At 36.6% G+C, this 14,083-nt stretch overlaps 1 long non-coding RNA gene across 2 annotated transcripts in view; it reads right to left on the bottom strand.

Annotated features, from left to right (window-relative positions):
• LOC139118504 (uncharacterized) overlaps positions 1–14,083 on the bottom strand; it is a 263,409-nt gene that overhangs the window by 144,776 nt on the left and 104,550 nt on the right. For both annotated transcript variants that reach the window (XR_011548746.1, XR_011548747.1), the window contains exons 2-4: positions 9,446–9,570; positions 8,834–8,915; positions 3,893–4,088 (exon numbers count right to left, since the gene is read on the bottom strand). This is a non-coding gene — a long non-coding RNA (uncharacterized lncRNA). The remainder of the gene's footprint in view (positions 1–3,892; positions 4,089–8,833; positions 8,916–9,445; positions 9,571–14,083) is intronic.

Genomic DNA, 14,083 nt, shown 5'->3' with positions numbered 1-14,083 from the left:
GATACAGGCCAAAGTCCACGGCATTTTTGTATTAGGAACAAGTCAATGAACGAACGAACACATGACGATTCAAACATAAATATTCTGGCTTCATTGCTAGAAGAACAGGAGATCAACAATATCGACGTGACATAAAACAAAAAAGATATACATATATCTTAGGCGACTGAGGAAGAGACCGCTCTGGTTTCGAAACGTGGGGATACATATCAAATATAAGAGGCAATCAAATGATAAATGACTATAAAAAATAAATAAATTTATCATATATGTAAACCCATGTGGATAAAAAAAGAGTCAAGGTTGTCAAAGACACATCTGACTACGCCCATGTCTCGCCATGGCTTATTTTAAAATTAACGATTCGTTTGTTAATTTTCACACTAACAGCCAAAACATTTCAGACACTAAACACACCAAAGCACATACAAGACGAGATGAGTGATGTGTGAAGCCACTTCCCCTTTATTATACAGCAATATCATTGATGATTGATATTGGTATGATTTGTTTGTTAATTTTCACACTAACAGCCAAAACATTTCAGACACTAAACACACCAAAGCACATACAAGACGAGATGAGTGATGTGTGAAGCCACTTTCCCTTTATTACACAGCGATATCATTGATGATTGATATCGGTATGATATCATTTGAAATACTATAAGATGCAAATGATCTAAAATGATGAACACTGTGACTCTTACACTTGTGCCCATAATGGTCTGTCAGTATTATGGCTTTGTTGAAGATGTGAGTTGGCTGCCTCTAATATTTTCTAAGTCCAAAAAAAGTGACTTTGGGGTGAGTGACAGGTATTAAAAATTTTCTAAGTCAACAGAAAGTGAGTTTGGGGTGAGATGATTGCCTGTTATATTTTCTAAGTCCCCAAAAAAGTGACTTTAGGGTGAGTGACAGGTGTTTAAAATTTTCGAAGTCGACAGAAAGTGAGTTTGGGGTGAGATGATTGCCTCTTATATTTTCTAAGTCCAAAAAAAAGTGACTTTGGGGTGAGTTAAAGCTTTCAAAATATTACTAAAGTCCAAAGAGAGGTGAGTTTCAGGTGACTTCAGTCAAAAGGAAGTGTATTGGGGGTGAGTTCTTACTGGTGTGGTCAAACACTGCTTTCAGGTGAGTGAGACAGTCACCGCAAATCCACCTGTTTTTATGAGAGGTGAGTTTTAAGCTAGTTTAGGGTGAGCTAAATGGCAAAAAGTGGGTTTGAGGTTGGTTTCTAGTACAACTCGGGTGGACCACTAGACTGAAATTTTGGTAAGGGATATATTAAAGTAATGCGCTTGAAGAGCACGCTGAAAAATATTGAACATACAGATATCTCTGATATATGTACGCCTGATATGTTCAAGTTAGGCATGCTGAAAAATATGTCTGATAAGTTAAAGTTACGCGCCCAAAGGGCACACTGAAAAATGCAACTGAATGATGAAATTTGTGGCTGACACAATGTGTTTTAGGCAATGATGAGCCTGTGTCGAAATTCAAAAACACACTGACCCCCCTATCACCAAAGTCAAAAACAGGGTGACCCCCCCCCATGAATCCACCCCCACCTCCCGCTGAAAAAAACAACTTTTATTAAATGATTATGAAATATGTCTGATTAATGTAGATTTTAAGTTTAACAATATTACAAAGAACTTTTCCAAAATTAAAAACAAACCTTCGTTCTCAACCCTTTGTCTATGCCGTAAAACAGCAAAACGGATTTATAGAATGAACAACTGGATGCAAAATTACGCTGCCCCGGAAATAGCATAGACCCTTGAAGTCAGTGGTCCGAAATACAAACCAGTATAAAAACCAACTTTTCCAAAGTCCGGAAAACCATCAATGGGGAAAGAACAAATTAATAATCTACGGCCTTGTTCTTCAGAGAGAACAAAATAGTCCCCTTCTTGGGAACTAAAGATTGAAACTAAAATTTCAACAGCAGTTCAGTATAGTATCGGCAAAGTGCGGTGCATGTGCGTATAAGCCTACACTGCAGTGCTGGCTTGACAACTTCTCAGTGTCTATCACCCAGAAATCAAACTAATTCGAACAAGATAACATACGTTTGAAAGGGTAAAGTATAGAAATATTTATCTCTAGATCCTTGCGTTTGATAAGAAATCAACAAATCTAGCTGCAAAATCGTGAACGTCGGAACTCAGCTTAGACCTCCTGACACAGAACCTGATTGTACCTGTTCACTAGGCGTACACATGCGGCGAAGCGCTGATTACTTGTATGTGATTCCTTGGATGTAAAGTTGGGGTGAAACCATACTCGCTAAAAAGGGCCTTAAACATCATTTTTTTGCATCGTCAGACTGGTAATTATTGCAGAATTACAATTAATATTTATCATAAAATTAATTTTTGGGCCGAACGTTTAGGAAATCAAGATTTTCTTTCCAATAAACATGTACATCACAAAGTTTGATCACAGATTGAGCTTTTCTCGGCCGATTTTAACGTTTGCCCCCTCAAAATGAAACCCATGATCTCTACTTTCGTACCACCCCTAAAAAATAGTCATGCGGAGAGCCAATCAAAGAGCTTCGATCTCCTTAGCGTGACATTTGAGGTCACTGCTCACCGCTCATAATGGACGCCAAAATCGCCGGTATGCGTGAGTTTGTAGTCCTGCTGCTTTGCCATTTATCATAGTACAAAGGTGAAAATTTCCCAAAACGAAATTAAAATAATAATCTTCAACACTACAGTTTCATTTTCTCTGATTATTTGGTCTATTTAAGAATTAATTAACACGAAAGTTCGGACTAGACCTGCATCAAACGCGTACGTTCAACACAAATGTCACGTGACCTAAAATCCCTATTTACAGAAAAGACTCTCTTACTACAGACTAAGTGTATTCCAAGGCTAGACAAAAAGTAAGGCTATGGTCAAAGTCCAATTGGGACATCAGGAATGCCACTCGACAAACTCTAAATCGTCACCCAGGCCATAAACAGTGTACCCCAATGACATGCAACCATAACAAATACACGTAACCAGTGAACTGTATCGTGTTTGTGTGACAATTTCCTGCCTGTCTAAAACCCTTGTCCATAGAGAACTTGCATGTAATTAATGATTGGCACAATGCTTTGTGATGTGTAGATACAATGTTGCTAGGAAAGTTGTGGTCTGATCACAGAGGGACAGTGGTATGCAATATAATGAACCAAAGTCACTTTTGTGGCGTAACCATGAATGAACCTTTTTACTGTCAAGCAGGTACACGTATTCTATTTCCATATTCAGGCCAGCCATGCAGTGCAGTGCAGGCCGAGTACGTCATTGTCAAGGGGATGGCTGTTTTTAAATGAGTATTTATAAATTACGAAGATGTCAATTTTTTTTTGTATTTCAGAATGATTTTGCATCAAATACCAAAATGTCACTTCTGTATTGAGGGATTGTTTAATCAGTTTGATTTGAAACAGCGATATATAAAATGAGTATGTTAAGCTTGGAAATAGTGGCCGAGTTTTACTCCCTTGTAGCCAGGGTTGCAATCAGTATCAATGTGATCATGGCATGCCAGTTCATGCCCGTGACAGTGTTAATTTTTTCTGTAATTTTTCTGTCCTTTACAATTTGCTGGTCAATTTTTGAATGTGATTGTTTTGATGTGAAGTATTCATTTTATTGAAGTAAGCAGCACTGAGGCGAGGATACATAATGATGAGAAAGAGGCTGACGTCTGAAATGTTTTGTTTATCATTACTCTTGCTCATTACTCTAATTGTGTTTAATTATATGACCTTTGACCCTCTAATTTATGTGACCCTTGACCCCTCGTGTTCACACTATATTAGCCAGAAAGGCTAGTCAGCTTGAGTAGCCAGAGCGAACCCTGGAATCTATGACATGACTCACCCATTGCTCAACTTCTGTAGACAAATTTCTCCAGTAGTATCGGTCACTGATCTTCTTGATGGTTTTCTTCTGTCCAACATTAACTCCAATGCTGGAATCATGGGCTTCCTTAAACACTGCTCCTTTCTCTTCCACATAAAGAGCACACGTCACTTCTGGTTTCGAGCCGGGCCAACATACCACAGGCAATCATCTCCTGTGATCAGAAAGAGAACATGTGATAACTGCAATTTCTTCGAATAAGATATTGACAAAAATGCTCATAAAGATCTTGTTAAAATTACAAAGTGCACAGAGTAAAGTGTGTGAAACTTGTCTCTTCCCAAAGGATAACATTGAGCATTAATTGCTGGAAAAGCAACTACTACTAACTGTTGTCATTTTCATGAAATTTTTTGCACATGGCTCAATCGAAAGCCAATACAAAATTGTATGGTCACTGTGCGTAAGTTTCAGATAAACATTAATGATTTTGTTGATAGAAAAAACATAGGTTCAAAATGCTGACTTGGCAGCTTTTTCTCATTATCCCTTAAATTCATTTGAGGAGTTGAGGGTTTGGGTTAGGCTATGTATGCAAAGGTACATGTAGATTGGAGAAAAACCTGATTGACATCAATTACAAGCGCAATATTTAGAAACAGTCCCTGTCCCCTCTTGTCCAATATTGACTTGGAAAACACCCATGTTGAAAGTGGAGGGAAGAGATCATTTCATGCATAGACTCAGCCAGCTGGTCCAACTGCAGCCATCAACAAAATTGATGTCATTCATGCAAACTATTTGTACAATGTTTTCAACTTTGGTTGCTTTCCTATATATCTTGGACATAACTTCTCCAATGTGTCAAATTGACAAAGTCGATCAACTGAAAGTCATTGAAAAACTACACTGTCTTTGAAAGATTTTAAATATGATGAAAAGATGCACTCTTATATGGAACGCCGTTGCTGCCTTCTGAGGTTTATTTGCTGTATTTGATGAGATGACATCAATATATGATTTAGTAATGCCTTTATATGGTTAGGTTGTGTCAATATATGATTAGGTGACGCCTTTATATTATAAGGTGGTATCAATATATCATAAGGTGTTGTTATTATATAATAAGTTGACATCAATATATGATTTAGTAATGCCTTTATATGATTAGGTCGTGTCAATATATGATTAGGTGACGCCTTTATATTATAAGGTGGTATCAATATATCATAAGGTGCTGTTATTATATAATTAGGTGACATCAATATATGATTTAGTAATGCCTTTATATGATTAGGTTGTGTCAATATATGATTAGGTGACGCCTTTATATTATAAGGTGGTATCAATATATCATAAGGTGCTGTTATTATATAATTAGGTGACATCAATATATGATTTAGTAATGCCTTTATATGATTAGGTTGTGTCAATATATGATTAGGTGACGCCTTTATATTATAAGGTGGTATCAATATATCATAAGGTGCTGTTATTATATAATTAGGTGACATCAATATATGATTTAGTAATGCCTTTATATGATTAGGTTGTGTCAATATATGATTAGGTGACGCCTTTATATTATAAGGTGGTATCAATATATCATAAGGTGCTGTTATTATATAATTAGGTGACATCAATATATGATTAGGTCGTGTCAATACATGATTAGGTGACGCCTTTATATTATAAGGTGGTATCAATATATCATAAGGTGCTGTTATTATATAATTAGGTGACATCAATATATGATTTAGTAATGCCTTTATATGATTAGGTTGTGTCAATATATGATTAGGTGACGCCTTTATATTATAAGGTGGTATCAATATATCATAAGGTGCTGTTATTATATAATTAGGTGACATCAATATATGATTTAGTAATGCCTTTATATGATTAGGTTGTGTCAATATATGATTAGGTGACGCCTTTATATTATAAGGTGGTATCAATATATCATAAGGTGCTGTTATTATATAATTAGGTGACATCAATATATGATTTAGTAATGCCTTTATATGATTAGGTTGTGTCAATATATGATTAGGTGACGCCTTTATATTATAAGGTGGTATCAATATATCATAAGGTGCTGTTATTATATAATTAGGTGACATCAATATATGATTAGGTCGTGTCAATACATGATTAGGTGACGCCTTTATATTATGAGTTTGTGTCAATATATCATAAGGTTCCGTAAATATATTATTAGGTGACATCCACATGTGAATAGGCAATGCCTTTATATTTCGAGTCAATAACAGTATATGATTAAGTAGTGCTTATATATTGTTAGATCACAGCATTATATGAATTGAAAAGGCCATTATATTATAAGGTAATGTCAATATATTATTTAGTAGCGTCAATATATTATGTGTGCACGCCATTATTATTATGTGTAACGTCTTTATTATTATGTTTAAAGTCATTATATGATTATATAGAGGGCGCACGCCTTCGGACACTTTCTTTGAACGTTTCTTCATTCGCTTTGCCCGACGCATAAGTTCTTGCGGGGTACATCCTACAACGGATGGAACGGATTTTATGGGAGTTGGGACTTGGAAATAGACGAATGAGTCGATCCTAAAGTAGTGATCTCATTATCAGATGGACAGTTGGAGCGTCTTTGCGTGAGTACGATTGGTGATCGTTCAATACTCCTGTCCTGAGTAAGTGCGAGAGCACAGTTGCACCCGACGAGAGTGCGGCGCAAGTGTAAGTGATCGCATCACTGCTAGCAGTGCAGGTCTACGGTCAAATTTGCGACGATATATTTGTCGATATATCGTATTTCCGCAGTAAACAATGTCAGACGAGGGTGGACACGGAGAGACGTCAAACATAAAGTTCGATCGTGCATAGTTGTAGAAACGCAGCTATCTGTTGGCGTTGTAGCGTGCGTCACTATGCGGGTCATCAAAAGGTCAACACCGCCGCGGGGTTGACCATTTGATGACCCGCATAGCGACGCACGCTGGTCTACCCTGCCAACAGATAGCAGCGTTTCCACAGCTAGATCGTGGAATGCAATATTCTTGTGTTTAGCTGATCGAAATACAGCTGTATTTCTATCAGCTAAACACAAGAATGTTACAATCCACGATCGAACTTTATGTTTGACGTCTCTCCCGCCGTGTCCGCCCTCGTCTGACATTGTTTACTGCGGAAATACGACTTGGAGTGAAAAGAATGTCCTTTAGCGCGATATATCTCGTCGCAAATTTGACCGTAGGCCCGCACTGCTAACAGCGATTGGATCACTTACACTTGCGCCGCACTCTTCTGATGCAACTGTGCTCTCGCCCATTGCTCTGCATGGCTGGGCTGTGTGTTACCGGCGTTATACGGCCCCGTGGGAGGCCGTATAACGCCGGTAACACACAGCCCTGCCATGCAGAGCTACTCTCGCCCTTACTCTGGAGTCTTGAACGATCACAATCGTACTCACGCAAAGACGCTCCAACTGTCCATCTGATAATGAGAGCACTACTTTAGGATCGACTCATTCGTCTATGACTTTCTGCAAGAGATTTCCAAGTCCCAACTCCCATAAAATCCGTTCCATCCATTGAGATTTGAGCGATGTTCCCCGCAAGAACTTATGCGTCGGGCAAAGCGAATGAAAGTTTGCACGCTCAAAGAAAGAGTCCGAAGGCGTGCGCCCTCTATATAATCATATAATGACTTTAAACATAATAATAAAGACGTTACACATAATAATAATGGCGTGCACACATAATATATTGACGCTACTAAATAATATATTGACATTACCTTATAATATAATGGCCTTTTCAATTCATATAATGCTGTGATCTAACAATATATAAGCACTACTTAATCATATACTGTTATTGACTCGAAATATAAAGGCATTGCCTATTCACATGTGGATGTCACCTAATAATATATTTACGGAACCTTATGATATATTGACACAAACTCATAATATAAAGGCGTCACCTAATCATGTATTGACACGACCTAATCATATATTGATGTCACCTAATTATATAATAACAGCACCTTATGATATATTGATACCACCTTATAATATAAAGGCGTCACCTAATCATATATTGACACAACCTAATCATATAAAGGCATTACTAAATCATATATTGATGTCACCTAATTATGTAATAACAGCACCTTATGATATATTGATACCACCTTATAATATAAAGGCGTCACCTAATCATATATTGACACAACCTAATCATATAAAGGCATTACTAAATCATATATTGATGTCACCTAATTATATAATAACAGCACCTTATGATATATTGATACCACCTTATAATATAAAGGCGTCACTTAATCATATATTGACACAACCTAATCATATAAAGGCATTACTAAATCATATATTGATGTCACCTAATTATATAATAACAACACCTTATGATATATTGATACCACCTTATAATATAAAGGCGTCACCTAATCATATATTGACACAACCTAATCATATAAAGGCATTACTAAATCATATATTGATATCAACTTATTATATGATAACAACACCTTATGATATAATGATATTACCTTATAATATAAAGGCGTCACCTAATCATATATTGACATGACCTAATCATATAAAGGCATTACTAAATTATATATTGATATCAACTTATTATATAATAACAGCACCTTATGATATATTGATACCACCTTATAATATAAAGGCGTCACCTAATCATATATTGACACAACCTAATCATATAAAGGCATTACTAAATCATATATTGATGTCACCTAATTATATAATAACAGCACCTTATGATATATTGATACCACCTTATAATATACAGGCGTCACCTAATCATATATTGACACGACCTAATCATATAAAGGCATTACTAAATCATATATTGATGTCATCTCATCAAATACAGCAAATAAACCTCAGAAGGCAGCAACGGCGTTCCATACTCTTACCTTCATCATAGATGAATGACTTTGTATACTGATGGAATGCTTTCTTCTTGTTTACCGTGACTGCATTTTCTGGATACCATCCCTGTAAAAAAAAATTAATGTCATCAACACTAAATGACTGCTTCATGGTGACCGTTTAAAAACTTACAAAAAATACAAAACAAATTGGATTTGCTGTGAAAAAAAACAACACCCTCACTGGATAACTAAATCTAGAAACACAAGACATTTGTAATTGTAATCAACTGTATCAATAGACTATCAAATCCTAAAATCTAAAAAAGTAAACAGTTGATGAACACAGTATGAAACTAAAACGAGAGACAGGAAAGTTCAAGGTCTAGTAAAGGGTAGAAATAAGAATAAGAAGACTCGAATTATCTATAAGTCCAGCTGACAGGACAAAATTTTGGAATTCAGCTTCAGGTACATTGATACGAATGGACACAGTGTGTAATAAATACATGGTGACAGCTCGGTATCAGTTCTGGAAACAGAATGGCTTTAGGCGGTGGCGGTAGGATATTTGATATCATATATAATTTGGGTCCATGCAATTAACGCCAAGAAGATTAAAAAAAGATCAATAACCAATGAAATGTTAGGACTTACATTTTTTGACAACTTTGATGACAGCTGTGCAACTTTTTAGCCTTGCTTTGCGTTGGCCTTGTCATACACTTTATCACTTTTCACCAGTCATACTTGACAAGTTCCGTGTATTCTAAGTCTTCACTCTATACAGAAAAATAACAATAAGCGGCGGTACTTCAAAAACAAGTCTTACAGTTTTTGACACAAGCGACTGACAGCTAGTACACTAATGAAGACCATGAGTGTTCACAAGTTGAAAAGTTTCATGGCACTTTATCACATTCACACTTGTCTTTATGAGTTATCTGTATTATTGAGACATTCAGCTATACCTAACATTTTTGAGAACTTTGAAAAGTATCAAGATAATATCCCAAATTAGATCCAACCGTGTTATTTAGATAGATGTCTTGTTGCAGGTAAGAATATACTTGCTGGTATTTGCTTGATACACAGTGAAATTTTATTGTTAAGAGCTCTTTGTCACTTTGAACACTTGGGATAGAAAAGCGCCGCATACATAGCTGTATGCGTGCGACATCGGACACACAGCTTGAAATGCCGACAAATTTTATCAATTTTGCATGCATGGCTGTTTTTGCAACTTGTAGTCTGAGTCGTAGATATGTTTCTTAGTATTTATTTCTACACTAGCAACCTACTAAGATGTGTTACGTCGTTCTTGCATCCATAATTTTTAGAAGCGTAATCTAAAAATGCAGACAAATATTTATTTTTGCATATTAATGAGAGAACAATGTAAACATAGCAATAATGTTAACAATAATAAAATCATAAAATGTTGTTAGCCACTATCATTCTAATTCACAATAAAATTGATATGATTTCTCCACTTTGTGCATTGTATCTAGTTAAATTAAATGTTCCATTTATTTACTTTTTTAAATATTGTTATTTCATAGCATACTCAACCTTTGAAGAAACGCAGAGTGGAACAACCTGGCTCAGAAATGGAAAATCAAGACAATGATAAAGGTTTGTACATATACGGTTGTTTGGGATATGAAAACCAAAGAGAAGTAGATTTGGTTCTCCAGGTTAATGAATTAAACTTTAAAGGCCTGAGTACTTTTGGGTAGTTTCCCAGGATCTTTGTTCTGTATGTCAACTCCATATTCCCATTCCATTCTCTATAACATGATAGAAGGCCCAATCTTTGCAAGGAATTGAAAAAAACTCGGTGCAAAACATTCAATATATGAGTCATATGTAATAAACACTAAATTTTCATGTTGATTCTTTGTTCAATTTATAGTGCTTTTACCAATGACAATGACAGCAGACCTGATAAGGGATCCACAGGTGGTGATTTGCAACAGACACAAGGTTAGTTACATGCTTGTATAAATGATTTCTGATTAACTTCTCTAAGTGGTTTTCATTTAAAGCCCCAAGTACCTGCAAACTATTCACCCATAAAAAACACACATTATGAAATGCCAAGTATTTAGCTTCTCAAGAGACGTGCATAAGCAGCAATGTTATTGTTGAAAATGGAATTGTAGTGTGGATCTGAATTCATTTGTAAACGATAACAAATGCTGTTACTCATACAAAAGTTTATGTTGAGTATCCAAACCTGAGTGTATGATCATGTCATAGTGAATAGAATGAAATGTGTTGTTAATAAGCAAAGAAAAATACTCGAAAAACAGCAAAAGGTTACATAGGGGTTAATATCTGCTTGACTTAAAGGTGGAGCTGCATGTTACCAATAGTGTTTTCAAGGGAGTATTTCTAATCTAAGATGACAAGGAAATCCCCCATACCATATATTTTCAAAAAGCAGAGAATCTAAAGTTTAGTATGGTAGCAGTAGTTTACTTGAAGGATGAAGGGGTGTTTTGTGTTGATTCCTTGTTCAATTTATAGTACTGACCATGTTTCTGGGAGCTGCTATTTATATTGGAAGTGGTGATGGCGGCTCCCAGAATTGTGTTTGGAATGCAATAGACATGTTTGAACAAATACCAAACCCCATCAATGAAAAGGATAGTGTAGTATGGTGTTTAGTGTTCAGAAGTGATAAATCGGTACGACCAATGTAGTAAATATGTGGGATTCCACTTGAAAATGCCGCTTCATGTGCGACGCGCTTATTTTGAATGCTACAGTGAATTCAGCATTGTAGCGCTACTGGTGTGAGCGAGGCCTGGTCGCAAAAACCAAACTCACCGACCGCCTTGTAGAGCTACAATTTTGCACCACATGTGCCTCTCAAGACCAAGAAAAGAAAAAAGTTTTGATTCCCATCCTAGACATCTTGCTAAAATGATGCGGTGGCGCCTTTTTTTTTCCCTGATTTTTTATCCTTAAACCTAAAAGAACTCACAAACAACATGTTTAACAATAAAGGGATGCACACAGAGATAAATGCTCAGCGGTGGTGCCTTTAGGTTTTTTTGTACAGCATCAGGTCTAGGCTTTGACTTTGGCATACTCATATCCTCTACAATATAATATGTCATTCAAAACTGTACACTGCACATTCCTACAGTTATTTAAATTTTCTTTTGTGTGTGCCGCACTATTGTTCTGTACTTTTGCATTTTTGTCATTTCATTTCCTCATTAGATGCAAACAAAAGGCCTGCATTAATGCACGTGGAGATGAGAAACAAACTTTTTATGTTTCTTGGCCTAAGCCATCATGTAAAAATTCAAGGGGAGAACACTGGCCCGGCTTAATAAGCTCCACTATCTGAAACTCTTTGAAATTTGTTGACCTCAAAATGGCTCTCTATTTTCTATGTATTCTGCGGTTTCTTCCCATTTGTACATAGTGCATTACAAACCATTCCTTTTGGAAAGTGTGAACTATGAAACAGTCATTTTCATTACCGCCTTTTTCAAAAACTTTTGCAACAGAGCAGAGCAGAATTTCCCATTAATCCCTATGTGAAACACTTGACTACTCTTGTTTTTGTGAGTGCAATATAAATAAGCACCATGCCCATGATTTTTTTTCGTTATTCGTATATGCTACCACTTTATGAGTGGGCACACTTCCTCAGAGAGTACATCCTTCCAAAGAACTTGTTTTAGAGTAAAAAAGTAAAAAGCTAAAAAATACATCTAGTGTGGCTTTAAACACGCACAGCACATATTTTCGCTATTATGTTTGTGGCCATTTCTCAGAGATGCCAGAACCAATTTTTTCCAAACATAACACAGTACAGGGAGCAGATGCAAGTCAAGTTGTTTCAATTTTTGATCTAATGTGGTTGCCAGTAGCAATTTACTGTATTTTAACATTGGAATTTCTGTGAATATGAATCCAATTTTTGGTTGGATGTTTGCAAGGGATGTACCCTTCAACTTTGTTGAAATTATGAGAAAATTAGCAAAATTACCCTTTTGAGGCAATTTCTGTTATTTTTGGTCGTTTTTTTTTCACTGACATGGGAAAATGTTTTGATTGCTTTACATTTGTACTTTAAAAGTTGTTCATGCTGTTAGCAGTCAGGGTTATGTCCATATAGAGCATACTATGATTGACCAATCAGTGAACCTCAGTCCCTAATGCCATGAATAATTAACTGTGTAAACCTAGTCTTAGGCCAAAGTAAGTAAATTCTTTGTTTTGCGTCCGCGCGCGCGCCTAGGTTTTTGGAGATTTTTCGGAAAAAAAACACAAACTTTCCTTTCAAAATTTCGCCGTCGGTGGCGCTGTTTTGTGGCAAAAACAAGTCGTGGCTTTTAACTTTGCGACGAAACACTCCTTTACGGCAGTCAGATTTCACTAATGGACCATGCGGTGACGTAAAACAGTATTCTCTACACATTTACACCTGTCGATGCTCTCAGCCTTACGCCGAGGCCTCACGTTCTCGCTGTCTGTTGTGGCTTTGCCTGTTGTGGCTTTGTCGTCACGATAAAAAATGGATGAAAGCAGGGAAATAATCGAAGTTAAAAAGCAGGAAACCTTTGCACGGCAACTTGAAGGCATGGTCATTAATTGCGAGCAATTGGGACTTGAACAGAGAGAGATTCAGTCGGCCGATTGGACTTGGGTACCACGACTCGGAGAGTATGGCAGACGGAAAAATAGGAGTGTTGAGGCCTATCCTAGTTAATTGGTCTTTTAGGTTTGCCAAAAATTTGCTTAATTGGTCCATTTTAACTTGAAACAAAAAATAAACCAGTGATCAGTCCTGTAAACGAAAGGCCTTGTACTTTTTTGTTCAGTTTGGGTATGGGAAAGTATATTAGAATCCCTCTCTGTGAAAGTTCAAACTTGTAGTAGGCGGTCGTAGCTGCTCTTGAAGGAGGTCACACTTTCTGCATTAATGACATCGGCTGGTAATTTATTCCAGGTGTCCACACTCTTGTTGAAAAAAGTACTTTCTTGTGTTAAGTCGAACGGTTAGTTTATGAAGTTTGGGACAGTGTCCTCAAGTTCTCGAGTCGGCTGCTAACTCAAGTGAAAGGTTACAGTGGTCATGACCTTTGATGAGTTGAATCATGTCGCCGCGAATTCTTCTTTGTTCAAGTGTTATTAAACCAAGCTGTTTAAGTCTATTTTGATAATTGTAGTGTTGGAGTTGAGGTATTATTTGCCGTGCTAAGATTTTTATGTCCTTTTGTAGCCATGGTGACCAAGCTTGTACTGCATGTTCGAGCTGTGGTCTCACAA

The sequence above is a fragment of the Ptychodera flava genome, chromosome 19 (genome assembly GCF_041260155.1).
Source record: "Ptychodera flava strain L36383 chromosome 19, AS_Pfla_20210202, whole genome shotgun sequence".
NCBI classification, from domain to species: domain Eukaryota; kingdom Metazoa; phylum Hemichordata; class Enteropneusta; family Ptychoderidae; genus Ptychodera; species Ptychodera flava.
This window is presented reverse-complemented; position numbering and strand designations above follow the sequence as displayed.